This window comes from Pinus tabuliformis, chromosome X (assembly GCF_031772625.1).
Source record: "Pinus tabuliformis cultivar Carrire ecotype Pingquan chromosome X, CPIR1, whole genome shotgun sequence".
Lineage (NCBI taxonomy): Eukaryota > Viridiplantae > Streptophyta > Pinopsida > Pinales > Pinaceae > Pinus > Pinus tabuliformis.
Genome location: NC_142308.1, coordinates 1470374059 through 1470388671, shown reverse-complemented (window position 1 = coordinate 1470388671; position 14613 = coordinate 1470374059). Strand labels below are relative to the sequence as shown.

The following is a 14613-nucleotide window of genomic DNA, read 5'->3' as shown; positions in this document are numbered from 1 at the left end:
TTTCCCAGAGTACAAATGAAACAGTTGGATTTATCCTACCACAAGATAAGCTACTTGTTTGGTTTTGCTGTCTTGGAGAGTTAATTACTCTCCTACTCCAAGACACTAGCCTAAGCTATGTTGGTGTATCAGAGCCCTAGAAATGTAAAAATTACTAGATGAATTTTAATTAAGTGCTGTGTTATTAAGGTTGTTTTTACTCAAATGGGTAAATGGAGATGAAACCAATGGTGTTATGACCCGACTCAACTGAATGCAATCGAATATGATAATGTAATCTTTTCAATTCGATGAATCCTAACTAAAGTAAGGAGAGAGTTTCCATTCACGTCCAACAATGCAAAAAATTGATCACTAAGAGAAAATATAACAAATTCTCTAATGCACTAATTTCATCAAGAAAAACTAATGCAAATCAATTCCAAACCATTTTTATTTTTATATTTTTGTGTAAATTCAAATCAAAGAAAGATGATCTAAATCTACGATTGATTTTTCAGAATGTAAACTATGCAATTGTAATCTAAGCACAATTCACTTGAAAAGTATGCAAATGTAATCTATGCACATTTTTCATTCATATTCTGAAAATGAGAATTCTAATTATACAAATGTAATCTATGCAAGAGAATTCTCAAACACAAGACGATTCTAATGTAATCTAAGAACCAATCAAGTGCAAGTCGAGAAAATTGGGCGAGAGTTCCAAAGATCAAAAATAAAAACACTCAAAGGCGATTAACACTCATACACAATTTAGCCCCCCCCCGGCGAATGAGGGGGAATTTTTTTTGCAAAAACAGAAGCAAAAAGATGCAAAATTGTGAAAGGACTGAGACAAACCTCCAAGTAATGACCAAAGGAAATCAAATTAATAATTTCTCAAAAAAGAGACTCAAAACACCCAATTGATGAAAGCTTAGAGCAGGAATGCTAATGAAACAAGCTTAGGTGAAGATTTTTGGCAAGGGACTGATGAATCTGGGCAGAAAAAACTAAGAAAAAACAAAATCTAAGAGCAAAAAGTGTAAAAAATGGAATTTTCTCAAATTTTGGCAGGGGACGCAGGCAACCCGTTAGCACAGGTGCGGGCCCGCTCTGTGCACACAGCAAAAGTGCGTCCAGGGACGCACTGTGCAGCACTCAGAGGGTGCGTCCTACTGAAAAACTCAAGAAAAACCAAAATAAAACTAATCCTAAGCTAACCCACCCAGAGACAAAATCACAGAGCCAAAACCAGAAAAATAAACCAATTTTCTCAAAGCAAAGTTCACACAAAGGAAAAGACTTTTCTCATCAATGGAATCCCCAGCGGAGTCGCCAATTTGTCACACGGAATCAGTCAAAAGTGCGGACACAAACGACCTTCCTAGAAGTCTAAGACATTCTAATGACAAACAAGACAAACTAGAACTATCCTTCTCTAAACATGCATTGTGATATGAGAAATCAAGTGTTTCGTTCTTACCTTTGTCCAAACGCTGTTGTAGAAGTCCAAGCTTTGTTGATCTGGATGAGCTCCTCCTTTTCTCCAAAACCTGCAATCACCAACAGTCAAACAATTAAATAACACCTGATTATAACATAAAACAAAGCATATTCAACATATAGACCAAGGAGTACATGAAATAACCCATAAACAACAAGTTATTGAGAAGAATGGACCAATTTGCATTAAAGGTAATAAAAAGGAACCATTACAACCTGAGCCTTGGTGTTGTGCAAGCTCCTTCCAGGTTCCACAAGAGTCTTCCTCTACTTTGACAAAGCTCACCCACTTCCAAATAGAACAAGCAAAGATGGCAATCTCTCCTCACAAGCTTCTAAATGGGAGCCCTAATTCCTGCAGCATTTACCCTTAGAAATGTATAGCTTTCAACCTCCCCTCCTTCTGGCCCAATGCCTGTATTTATAGTGCTCAAAAGGAGGTTAATCAGGTCCACCATCAATGGGATAATCCCCTCTTTGGGTGGGATAGCTCCCTTATTGATGGGATAAGTTCCTCTTTGATAGGAGTGCATGAACCATCTGGAGGCGCCCAATACACGTCGAACAACCTTCTAGAATGCTCTAGAAATGACCACAAGTAACTTTTTAAAGATGAAACTTGCGCATTCTAACCTTTACAGGGGGACGCACCTGTCCCTTTACATACAGAGCGTCTTTGGACGCAGCTTTTGTGAACATTGGGAGCGTCCCCGCAGGTAAGGTTGAGAGAACCTGCGTCCCCAGAGATAAATACATTTATACAAGACTTTCTCTCTTTTTTGAAGTTTGACATGGAGAGCAGAGGCATAAGACTTTCCTAAGATGGTAGCATGACTGTTGATTGAGCCATACTAACTGTAAATAGTCATGGTGACATTTTTTAGTGTAACATGCCTTCTTTCATGAACTGATCTTTTCACAACCGGAGTTTGTGGCTCTTCATCTTCTGATTCCTCTTCTGCTGTAGAGTCTAATTCTTCCTCCTTTAGCTCAAACTCTATCTTCTCAGATTCCTTTGGTAGGAATTCATGTTTAATAACATCTTTCACCTCTCTAAACACCACATCTCGCATGTACAACACCTTCCTTATTACTAGGTTCCAAAGCTTATAACCTTTTAAACCATCCTTATACCCAATAAAGATGCACTTTTCATATTTACTATCCAACTTTGTTCTTTTCTCCTTTGGAACATGTACATATGCATCACATCCAAATACCCTCAAATGTGAAAGAGAAGGTTTCTTACTAGTCCATACCTCTTGTGGAGTCTTATTCTCCAATGCTGATGAAGGTGATACGTTGACTAGGTAACATGTAGTCTTCCCCGTCTCTACCCAGAATTCCTGTCCTAACCTGACACCACTGAGCATGCTTCTTGTCCTTTCCATCAATGTCTTGTTCATTCTTTCTGCAACTCCATTTTTCTTAGGTGTGTATGGAGTAGTATTATACCATGCTATACCACACTTCTTATAGAACTCTTCAAATTCATTCTCACAAAACTCTCCACCATTATCTGTCCTTAGCACCTTTATCTTCTTCTCTATTTGGTTTTCCACCACAACCTTAAATTATTTAAACTTGTCAAAGACTTCAAATTTCTTCTTGAGGAAATATATCCATGTATTGCTTGAGAAGTCATCTATAAATGATACAAAGTACATGGACTTACCCAGTGATGGAACCGACACAGGTCCAAACACATCACTGTGCACAAGCTCTAATATTTGTTTCGCCCTCTTACCACCAGAGGGGAAACTCACCTGATTCTGCTTCCCATATACAAAATTTTCATAGAAATCAAAATCTAGAGAGCTATTAGACATACCTTCTACCATACCTTTACCATGAAGTATTCGAAGGCCCTTCTCTCTAATATGTCCAAGCCTTTGATGCCATAACATAGTCTTTTCTCCAGAGACGACTTGATTTTTTGCTCCACTTTCAGGAACCATAAAACTGTTGCACCCATCAATAACAGTGCTACCTTGCAGCTTGTACATAGTTCCAATATGAACACCTCGCATCAATGCCAATGCTCCTAGGACCATCTTACAGGTATCTTTCTCGAACATTGTTTTTACGCCTGCATCATCTAGCTTACTTACATAAATCAGATTTCTAGCTAACGCAGGAATATACATAACACCTGGAAGTGTTCTAATCCTTCCACCTTGCAACTTCAACTTGACTTTTCCATGACCAATGATTCTAGCCTTCCTGTCATCCCCTAAGAATACATCACCACCATCATATTTCTCATACTCGTAGAACCACTCTCTATGGGAGTGAAGTGAAAGAATGCACCTGAGTCAATCAACCATGCCTCATGATCTACATGTGTACTTGAAGAAGAAGCCAAGTACACATCGCCACCTTCATCTGAGGTGGTTTTCACCTCTGGAGAAGAAGCATCATTAGATCTCTTTCCTTTCTCAAGATATTTATATTTACAGTCCTTTTTTTAGTGCCCTTCCTTTCCACATTTCCATCACACCTCTATAGGTTTAGTTGGAGATTTAGATCTCCCTCTAGATTTAGATCTCCCACTTGAGGACTTATTTTTGTTTCTGTTTTGGGACTTTCCTTGTACAGACAAGGAATCACCATTCTAGCTCTCCATATTTTTCCATCTCATCTCCTCCATCAGAGGGGATGAGACTATTTCATCAAACTATAAGGCAGATGCATTGCTACCTATTGCAACAACCAGACTATCCCACGAATCTGGTAGAGAATAGAACAAACTAATGCACTTATCTTCATCTAAAATTTTAATATCAATGGATAATAACTAGCCTACCACAATATTAATTGCGTTCAGATGCTGTATCAACGAGTCTACATCTTTCATCCTCAGGTTATACAACTTTTTACGTAGAAACAGTTTATTCACCAGAGGCTTAGATTTGTACAAAGTCCCTAACTTGTCCCACAAAGCCTTCATCGTAGCTCCCCTTGATATATTCAACATTATTGAATCTGAGACACATAATCGTATTGTTTTTTTTACTTCCAATCCAACTTCTTCCATTCTTCATCAAACACTCCCATTGATTTAGTACTTGGATCTACCACAATCCACTCATCTTTATCCACTAGAAAATCCTCCATCTTGAGTTTCCAGAACTCAAAACTCTAACTATTAAATTTCTCAATCTCTATCTTTCCACTGATCGCCATCTTTGTTCACCACAAGAATCGATCCTGTAGATATCCCACTGAATAGGGTCTACGACAGGACAGAGCAAACCCCCTCACAGAGGCGTCCCCTCTAATCCAAAACAGCTATGGTATCAAATGTAGGTTTTAACCCCGTATAGAAATTACCTGCATACGAATTCCAAAAATAGAAAATAAACAATGGCGAGAGCAAAACACATAAAACAAATATACAAAGATATTTTCCCCTGGATCCCAAAACCAGGACTACCAGATTGAATTTTCATTATGTTCCTTTTAATGCTACAATACATATATATACATGTCGAAGAATCCATAAACCCCAATCCATTAACCCTGGATTAGAACATCACCATAGTTCCCTTGATTGAATCTACAAAATACCATGAACTAAAAACCATCACGCCCAAAACCATGTGTGAAATCCATGCATAATCCATAGGTAGGTCCGCCCACCTAATATAGGGTCCAAAAAATATATATAACACAAACCAGCACAACCCAACATTCTCCCACTTGTTTTTCTCTTTCCATAGGAGGGCACAGGAGAGCTTAGTCATTGATCCAGCCCTACAATGCCCATTCTTTCTCTACACCAAGAGAACTTCTCAGAGCTCATAGACTTTTTCAATGCATCTACAATATTCTTCAAAGTGTCCACCTTTACCAGCAACACCTTTTTGTGTTCAACCATATCCCTCACAAAGTGATACTAAACATAAATTTGCTTTGTCTTTGAATGATAAGCAGGGATATTTGCCAAGAAAATTGCACTTTGGTTGTCATAGTCTATCTGTATAGCTCGCTATACTAACCCCATACTTGAACACAATCTCTGCAACCAAACTGCTTCCTTGCTTGCATGAGTGGCTTCCATGTATTCTGCCTCTGTAGTTGACATTGCCACTACAAATTGCCGCTTATTCATCCAACTGACTGCACCTCCAAATAGGTTAAACATATACCCACTTGTAGATCTTCTCTGATCTAGATCTCCAGCCCAGACTGCACCAACAAAGCCACGGATGTCCAAAAATCTATCCAATCCTGGTCTTCCTTGGTATCACAAACCATAATCACTAGTGCCATGCAAATACCTGAAAACCGCTTCACTGTTGTCCAATGCTCCTTCCCTGGTTTTGACATAAACCTGCTCAATACTCCCACTACATGTGTAATGCTTGGTCAACTAGTACAAACCATTGCATACATTAGACTATCGACTGCACTTGCATATGGAAAATGGGACATGTCCTCTTCCTCTTCTTGTGTCTTGGGACACAGTTCACAACAACATAACACTGTTCACTAGCTAGTCATGGAAAGAATATAACACAACCCAAAAAATCTAAGAGTACCATATTTCTTATTTACGAACAACACTAGTGCGCCCCAAGGTGATACATTGGGTCTGATGTATCCTTTGTCGAACATTTCATTTAGCTGCAACTTCAACTCTACCAACTCAAGTGTGCTCAACCTGTAAGGTTCTTTCAATGTTGCAGTTGCCCCTGTCACTAAATCAATAGAAAATTCTACCTCCTTGTGAAGTGGCAACTCTATAATGTCCTCTGGAAATACATCCTGGAACTGATGCAAAACTAGGTACCTACTCCACACATCCACATCATCAACCTCCTTACCCTTGTCACTGGAAATTTGTACTACAAACATCACACAACCTTTTCTGCAACTAAGATTATCGTACATATCGGTAACCATCCTCACTGATGTAGACTTCTTCTTTCCCTGCAAGGTTCTCTTTTCCCCACTATCATCTGCACACTCAATGGCCTTGTTGAATCAATCCACTTTGGTTCTATGAAGGTATAGCAAATCCATACCCAAAATCATACTATACTATCCCAATGGAAATACATTCAAATGCGTTGCTATAGGCATACCATTTAATTAAAATGCACAAGCTCTTACCCAATGGTCAACTCGCTTATTTATACCTGTAGCCAACTATACCAACCAAGATTCTACATGCACTTTTATTCTCAAACCACACGTATCCACCAGGTCAGGATTAATATAGCTGTAGTTAGATCTAGGATCAATTAAAATAGAAACAACTTGATTACAAAGCTTACCGTCCATCTCAATGATTGATGCTTGATGATCCGCCTGCCTGTTCTCCACAACCACATAAATTTGAGGAATGGTATGACCAACATCACCAATTGTATGCGCTTCCTAAGAGCTGTATATTTTGGGTCTACCACCACTCTGATACTATGGACTATCCCTCTTACAATGATCCTTATCACATATCCAACACTGCAATGGTTCCTTACCACCGCCTCTAGCTTGCTGCTCTCCATGTCGTTTCTCAGTTGTATTGACTCTCTTGTAAGGAAAGGCATTTTGTTTCTCACTTTCATCTTGAGGTCTTCCTCTCCTTGGTGGCCATTTTCCTTTAGCCTTCTCATTTTTTTCAAGTCATGCTTGTGATCAACTTTGCACTTCAACTACTCATAACAATACTTCAAATTTCAGATGGCCTCCTCCAACGATCTAGGCTCATCGAACTCAATCCGGTATTTGTATGAAACTAGCAATCCACTGATGAATCTCTAAACCTTGGCCTTCTCCTCTATGAGGTAAGGCACATATCTTAACAACTCTAAAAATATGTTAGTGTACTCCTTTGTCATAGAACCCATCTGCAACTCATAAAACTCATTAGATCTTTCATCATAATACCTCTCATACAAGTACTTATTCTTGAAGAGCCTTTCAAATGCTTGCCAAGTCAAATCATCCTCATGTATGTCCTTGAAATTCTACACATCTTCCCACCAAATATCCACTTTATCTTTCAGACTGAAAAGGGCTATCCTTTCTTTCACGTTTTCTGAGTAATCATGCAATCTAAAGAATTTCCACATGCCAAGCAACCAAGCCTCCACATCTTGTGATTTATTCATCTCTCCATCAAAGGTAGGTGGATTTTCCTTCTTGAACTCATCCGAAAAGTATCCCCTATCATTCCTGTTATACAGTTCATAATGATGATGATGACGATGTCTATCAAAACCATAACTAGAGTAATACATGTGTTTTTCACCCCTCCTATCTGGAGTGTCCAACATCCTACCATCTCTGATAGTGTCAAATCTATTTGACCTATGTCTACTACGAGCCCTGTTTCCATAGGCCCCATTATTTCTATCCTCATGTCCATGGCTAATCCGAAGAGGTCACTATCGCTGCAAAATATGATAAACTTTGAAGTAATATCGCATTCACCTCTGCTTGTTTATTTTTTGCCTACATGATTTTGTCATTGTCTACTAAGTTGCAACTCCTTATTTCTTCCTCCACGTTTCTCAATGTGTTTTCCAAGTCAGAAGAGTGCCCCACACCACGCTGCCCATCTGATGCATAGAGAGATTCTATGTAGTCTACCACCTTGCCAGTCATCTGATCTCTTTCCTACAAGGCATACTATTTCAGCTAAACCGAATCACCATAAATCAACATACCTTCGCATAACTTGGGGAGGATACCATGTCTGCAAGATCATCAAATTAGCGTGATGCATGTAAAACATAACCATAATAACATATCCATATATATAAATAAGTGTGCCAACGCCTAACCATCATACTAATTAGGGTCCAATCATTAATGCAAGGCCATATCAACAATGTTTGCTATGACCTCATGCATGACAACAACCAATACTCTAGTATACACATTGCCTCATGCAACTATCCACCTGCATAAGCAATACCTAATCAACTACACATATGCATAACTGCATGTAGTCGGGCATAAGCGATCAATTATTTTAATCAACCTACAAGACTGATTCATGAAATCAAATAACCAAGAATGAAACCCAATGTACAAGGATGTAATCAAGATGCATATAATTGTATAACCAATCATATAGTCATGATGGTGTATTCCATAAAACCAACATCAAGTTCCTCATGATAACCTTACTACTACCATGATCAATATGATGCAGTGCAACAAGTACATGGAATGGAAGTGTAGGAGCCACAGATGCCACTGACATGCATGCATGACCAACACATTCACCCATATCTGTAGCACTAGATATGACCCAAAGAGAGCGTAACCATGCTCTCATACACTTCTGTAACACCCCCTCGTAGGTCTACCCAAAATAACCATGCCAACTAGGGTAAACATGAGGATAGATGCTACTACCATATGATTCAACCTCCTATGTTGCCTGAAGGAAGTGGAATCGACGAAACATCACATACAGTCATCCAACATCATCAACAGAACCCTTAAGAGACAAGTCATCCACTCATACAGCCTGTCCTTGGGACCCACTTCTATTCTGCATCTTTTAAGCCATAGTCATTCTCATTCTATTGGCAAGGGAGTGACCATAAACCCAAAGTCGCTCTCACGGGCTTGCCTACCAGTGACTGTGGACTGAAATTGCTAGTTTTGTGCCAGCGACACTAGGATTTAAGCCACTTTTCTAGCCCAAAATATAGGCCTGTGCCTAGAACTTCTTGTAACTTCTAGAATTCAGTAAAAACATAATAAAAATGTTGATCAATCAAAAATCACCCTCAAGACTAGGCCTAAGCATCCCCAACACGGACTGACATTCTGTCAAACACTTTGCATCAATGCAACCTAAAGGTCTATGATACAATACAAAGCATAAATGATTGAAACAACTTATGAAACATAACCATAAGGATCACCTCCTTCTCCATTTGTTATAGACATTTTTGGGAACTGCAACCCCAATCAATTATGTCCATAAACCAAGGGCTCCTAATTCCCTAAAAGTGTTTTTCCAACCCCTAAAAGAACAAGGTCAACTAATTACATCATCTCCCAGAAGTTCTCCATGAAAAACTACTCAGAACTGGTGAAAACTGGACCATCTCACCTGCTCCATGGTCAAAGTGCGCTGCATCCCACCTAAATGCACACGGGAGGTGTGATGCATACTGAAAAGCCTTTCTATGGGGTGCTATGGGTGAGAGTGGAAAAATGGAAGAGTCAATTTGCGAGGTGGAAGATCATGGAATCTTCCAGAAACTTCTCCTGTGACACTTGCCTCTCTGCATTCGCCCAGGGATGAGTAAGAGATCATCAATCTCCAAGTGGGGTCAAGAACTATCAGAGAGAGGACACTAATCAAATCTCAGAGGCTGACTCACCCCCCCTTGCAAACATCTATATATGGATCCCTCATCCCAGAGATCCAAAGGCTGGAATTTGGTATCTTGTAAGGAAGTGTTGCTGGTTTCTTGGTGTAACATCATAGTGTTGGGTGATCTAAGCTTTTCAGGAAGTGAAGAAGGGCTTTCTTGCTGAGAGGATGACGCTGGGTTAGAACAATTGGTTGTAATCCTCTTTGCTATTCTTGATATTAATAAAGCTATTCAAGTTTTCCTCCACATTCTTGTATGATTGATGATATATGCATTTATGTGGTCAATATATATCTGGTCCTATATTGTTTATGATAGTAGATCTCTGTTCTTGGATAGTGTTATGCTGCTTTGATCCCACAGGTGCTCTTTGAAGCTGGGTAGGTGAGGAAGTGAGTGGCGAAGATCTATCAGAAGGGAGAGGAATAAAGCAAGGAACCAAGCGCAAGACAAAGGTTGGTCTCCTTTGTTCCCCTCTTATCTACTTCTCATAAAGGAAAAAGAAAGTAGTTTTAGTTTTTTTGTTTCTAAGATAGCTACCAGTCTTAGTGAGACTAGCAGCTTTGCATAGACACTAGATTTCCCGATAACACCATTGAACTACTACATCATCAATTTGGTCTTGCATCGATCCATTTAATAGTTACAAGTTAACATATGAAATAACCATGACATAAACCAGTCATTCAACCATTCTTATAACCGACATAAAACCATATAAATATTAGAGATTTGATAACCATTAAATCCACATATAAATTAGTGCAAAAGGAGGAGAACTTATATTTTATTAATCATAAGCAAATCCGACCAGGTTCAGGACTTCCATGTACCACCCGACCATAGACATGGCTGCACCAAATCTCTCTTTTCGCCAGTCACCCCTGTGCCATATTCCAAGAATGAATATGGAATCTCATAGAAAAACCAATCCAAGAACAACCAAGGGAATCCAGATGTTAAAACACCTCTAGCCTCATCAAACCATGATCACACCAAAACTGGTGCTCTAGCCAAAACCAAATAGAACTTGGAATGCCATCTGAAATCCTTCACTATCCTTGAGGAATTTTATGTCCTTTATCACAATCCAAACCTGGATCACTAGAACCTAAATCGAGAGTGCTTCCTAAGGCTTTGCCGTGTATCCCTCCAAAACCAATCAAGTGATTCCTAGGCCTTTGGGAATGAACCTTGAGACCACCTCCGCCACAGATTCTGAAATCCATCCAGTAAACCAAAGCCAAAAACTGAAATAAACATCCCAACATACCATGGCATCCGGAGAAAGTCTAGGTAGGATGAAAACCATTGTAATAACCTGACAAAACCATGCCACCGACATCAAGAGAACCATACACCAACATGCAAAGTCATGCATGTCCAAACCAGCTAGGAAATCACACATGCAAAAGGTTACCTGCAAGTATTCCTACTAAAGCTGCTTGATCCTACTTTACTTTCCTTGTTCCTTGCTTGCTTTCATTTCCTTTGCTTGCTTTCCCTTTCCTTTGCTTTATTTTACTTTCCTTGCTCCAAACTACACTGCTCCAAGAAACTCTAAGTGACCAAGAGTGAGAGAGAGAGAGAATAATGAGAGAGCTCCAAGCTTGAACTGAAAAAAGGTTACAAATTGATCCTCATAAGCCTTTTTATGAATGAGGCCTCTATTTTCTTCATTTTCCATTATTTTCCTTCAATTTCATCCTCACATGAAACCTATGACCTTTCCCCTTACTTTTCTCCTAATTTCCTTTATTTGAAATAAATGTGCCAAAAATTCCTTTGCCTTAGCCTTTGGCAATTTTCCTTAGCCAAAACACACATCTAGTGATGCCCACTAGGATGTATTTTCCCAACATTCATCTTGTAATAAGTGTCCCTTAACTGTGGTCTTATTTTACCTTTATTAACTTTTATTACATGAACTTCTCACCATGGTTGTTACAAAAAATTATACACTTGAACAATGAAGAAAACAAGAAACAAACTGAGCACAGTAGAATAGAAAAATATTCTCTTTACTAGTTGTTGTTAGAGACACAATAGATAAGTTTGAAGACACTTGAAAAGAGATATGGTGAATAATGGCGCTCTCTAACTCTCGACAAGGAGTTTCCTTTCTCCAATCATATTTGCAAATAAACTCTTTCTCAAAGAAGCTACAAATATGTTAATTTCTCAAGCAATTTTTGGAAACATAACTTTTATCGCTCTTGTTCTTGTTTATGGCTCTCATTCGCCTTGCATTTATAGATTCAAAAGCATCTCATAGATCCTCCTTGGCCCATTAATGAGATAGGATATTGGTAGGAGACATGTTATTTCCCAATTAAGTCTTGAGAGGCTTGAAAATGGGAAATTGATCTTGACTTGTTAGAGAATTTTGGCTCATTAATATGATGTGATCCATGGACTACTGAGTTGCCACTTTGGCAGATATGCACAACTACTAAAGAATTAGGTGCACAATCCATACAAAAACTACTTTATGCACTCATTTGATTTGATTTTTTAAATGGACTTGTAGAGAACCTTTTATTCCTTTTTGGGTTCTATGATGCTTCCAGTGGAAATTACTACTCATGTACGTCATTTATTTTTGATGATCAGTGTAACTTGACTTCTACCATTTTGTGTACGATTTTTCCTTAATGACACTCCACACTCTTTTCAATTACAACTTTAACTTTCAAGTCTTCACGCACATTTCCAAACTTCTACATCCCAAATTTAACCTATGGAAATTATTGTGCACCTTTTTGGCCTTTTGCACTAAAAAGTATAGGGATTTCCATGTATCTCTATAATCACATAACATGTGGTTTCCACAATCTTGCACCATACTAATTATTTCTTGTAAATATTTTCAATTATTATACCTTTCCAATCATGTATTCCAATTTTTTAAACAAGTTTACACTTTGTAATAATGTATTGTTTGGCTTCCCCAACCTTGCGCCTTCAAAGTTATGTCCTAGAAAGTTTCCACATTCTTTTCCCTCTATGATCACATAAATTATGATGTATACATTCATATCATTTTTAAATTGCAACTTACATCCTAGAATCACATCATAAGGGGATGATCATAACCTTTTTAGGAATGATATATTTGTTGTACATTTCTTAATAGGCTTTCAATTCTATACTACATCTTGGAGCCCTTCATTATCTAGTTACACATAATTTTTATTACTAAAACTCTACCTCTAATTACTATAAGACCATCACTTCCTAGAATTAGCACTGAATAATTTCTTTATTTAAAAAAAAAATCCCGAGTCAGTAATCCATCAATGTGATCATGAAAAATGGTGTTCATATAGTGCACTAAAAAAAAGCATGGATGTTAAAAGTATAATAAACATGTTGATATGGCATCAGTATATCAATTCCCTTTAAGACTTCTATCAATGCATCAATGCACCATTGATATAAAACAAATTGGAAGTTGCCATGTGGCACATGCCACATTATTAAGAATGTGACATATATAACATGCCACATTAACACCAACCATGAGGTAGGTTCCACATGCCTCATTAATGCTTACCACCCTAAGGAATATGCCACATGCCACATGTCATGTTAGAACCAACCATCCATAATGTGTCATATTGCATGTGGAAGATAAGTGCTTAATGGTTACAAGGATTGGTAGAATTACCATCTTTCTTAGGGAATTGATAGATTCACCTCTAGTTTTTGACATTCAAAAATTATTAATTTTGATTTTATGTTGACATCATCAATGATGATAACATCAAAATTTACAACCAAAACCTATTAGTGGAAGGGATTCCTCCCTACATTCATGCATGGAATCCTCAATAAACTCATCAATGTATACTAGTGTGCCTAACCTAGGGGGATATGAAACAAGCAACTACCAACATGAAAATAACCAAATGATAGACAATATTAATGAAAACCAAACAGGTTAATAAAGAAATTTTGTTGAGAGTTAATAGGGAACAAGAAATAGGTGGTGATTTGTCCTTTTAAATTCTCAAGATACCTTTTCCATCCCAAAAGATAGATAGGTTCGAACCACTTGTCATGGCATTTCCACCTCTCAAATGGTATATATTCCCTAACATTTCATATTACCTTTACTTTGTATATCATGCATCATCAAATTCCTATTAACATTAGGAAAATACATAAATATGGGCCTTGAGTAACTAGTCTCATTCACAAGTGGGCAATTCATGCCTTGAGCTCTCATTTATAGTATTTACTTGGTCATACCATATGAGGTTCCCTTTTAGAAAATCCTTGTGACTCATAACTATGTAATTATTTATAATACATTTATGCTTTGGCCATGTGCAACATATGAGTACCAAAATAGAGTATCACATGTCTATGAGATATGATTATGGATCTATAACTTCTAAAAATAAAAAAAATAATACATATATATTCAAAACTTACTAAGAGCTATTTAGAGATTTATAAGTACAATCAGAAACATATATGCATATATACCCCACCACACATACATGTGTGCATGTACATGCACAATCACATGAACACACACACAAAGGATGACCAAATCATTAATGGAGTCAACCCCTAAGAGTTGACCTCATGCATAGTGAACAAGAGAGATCATTTCCTTATTCTCTAAGAATAGGCCAAATTGGGTGTGCATTAACTTTGTCAAATTTGACAGTTGGCACATTTTCTACAATGACCTAATAAAATTTAATTACCTAAGTTAGATGTAATTCTACTCCTATAAGTTGTGATGTGCCTATAATATGCA

The 14613-nt window shown here is 37.9% G+C and overlaps 1 pseudogene; it reads right to left on the bottom strand.

The window, feature by feature from the left end:
- Positions 1-14613, bottom strand: part of LOC149145546 (protein KINESIN LIGHT CHAIN-RELATED 1 pseudogene) — a 122387-nt pseudogene that overhangs the window by 90786 nt on the left and 16988 nt on the right.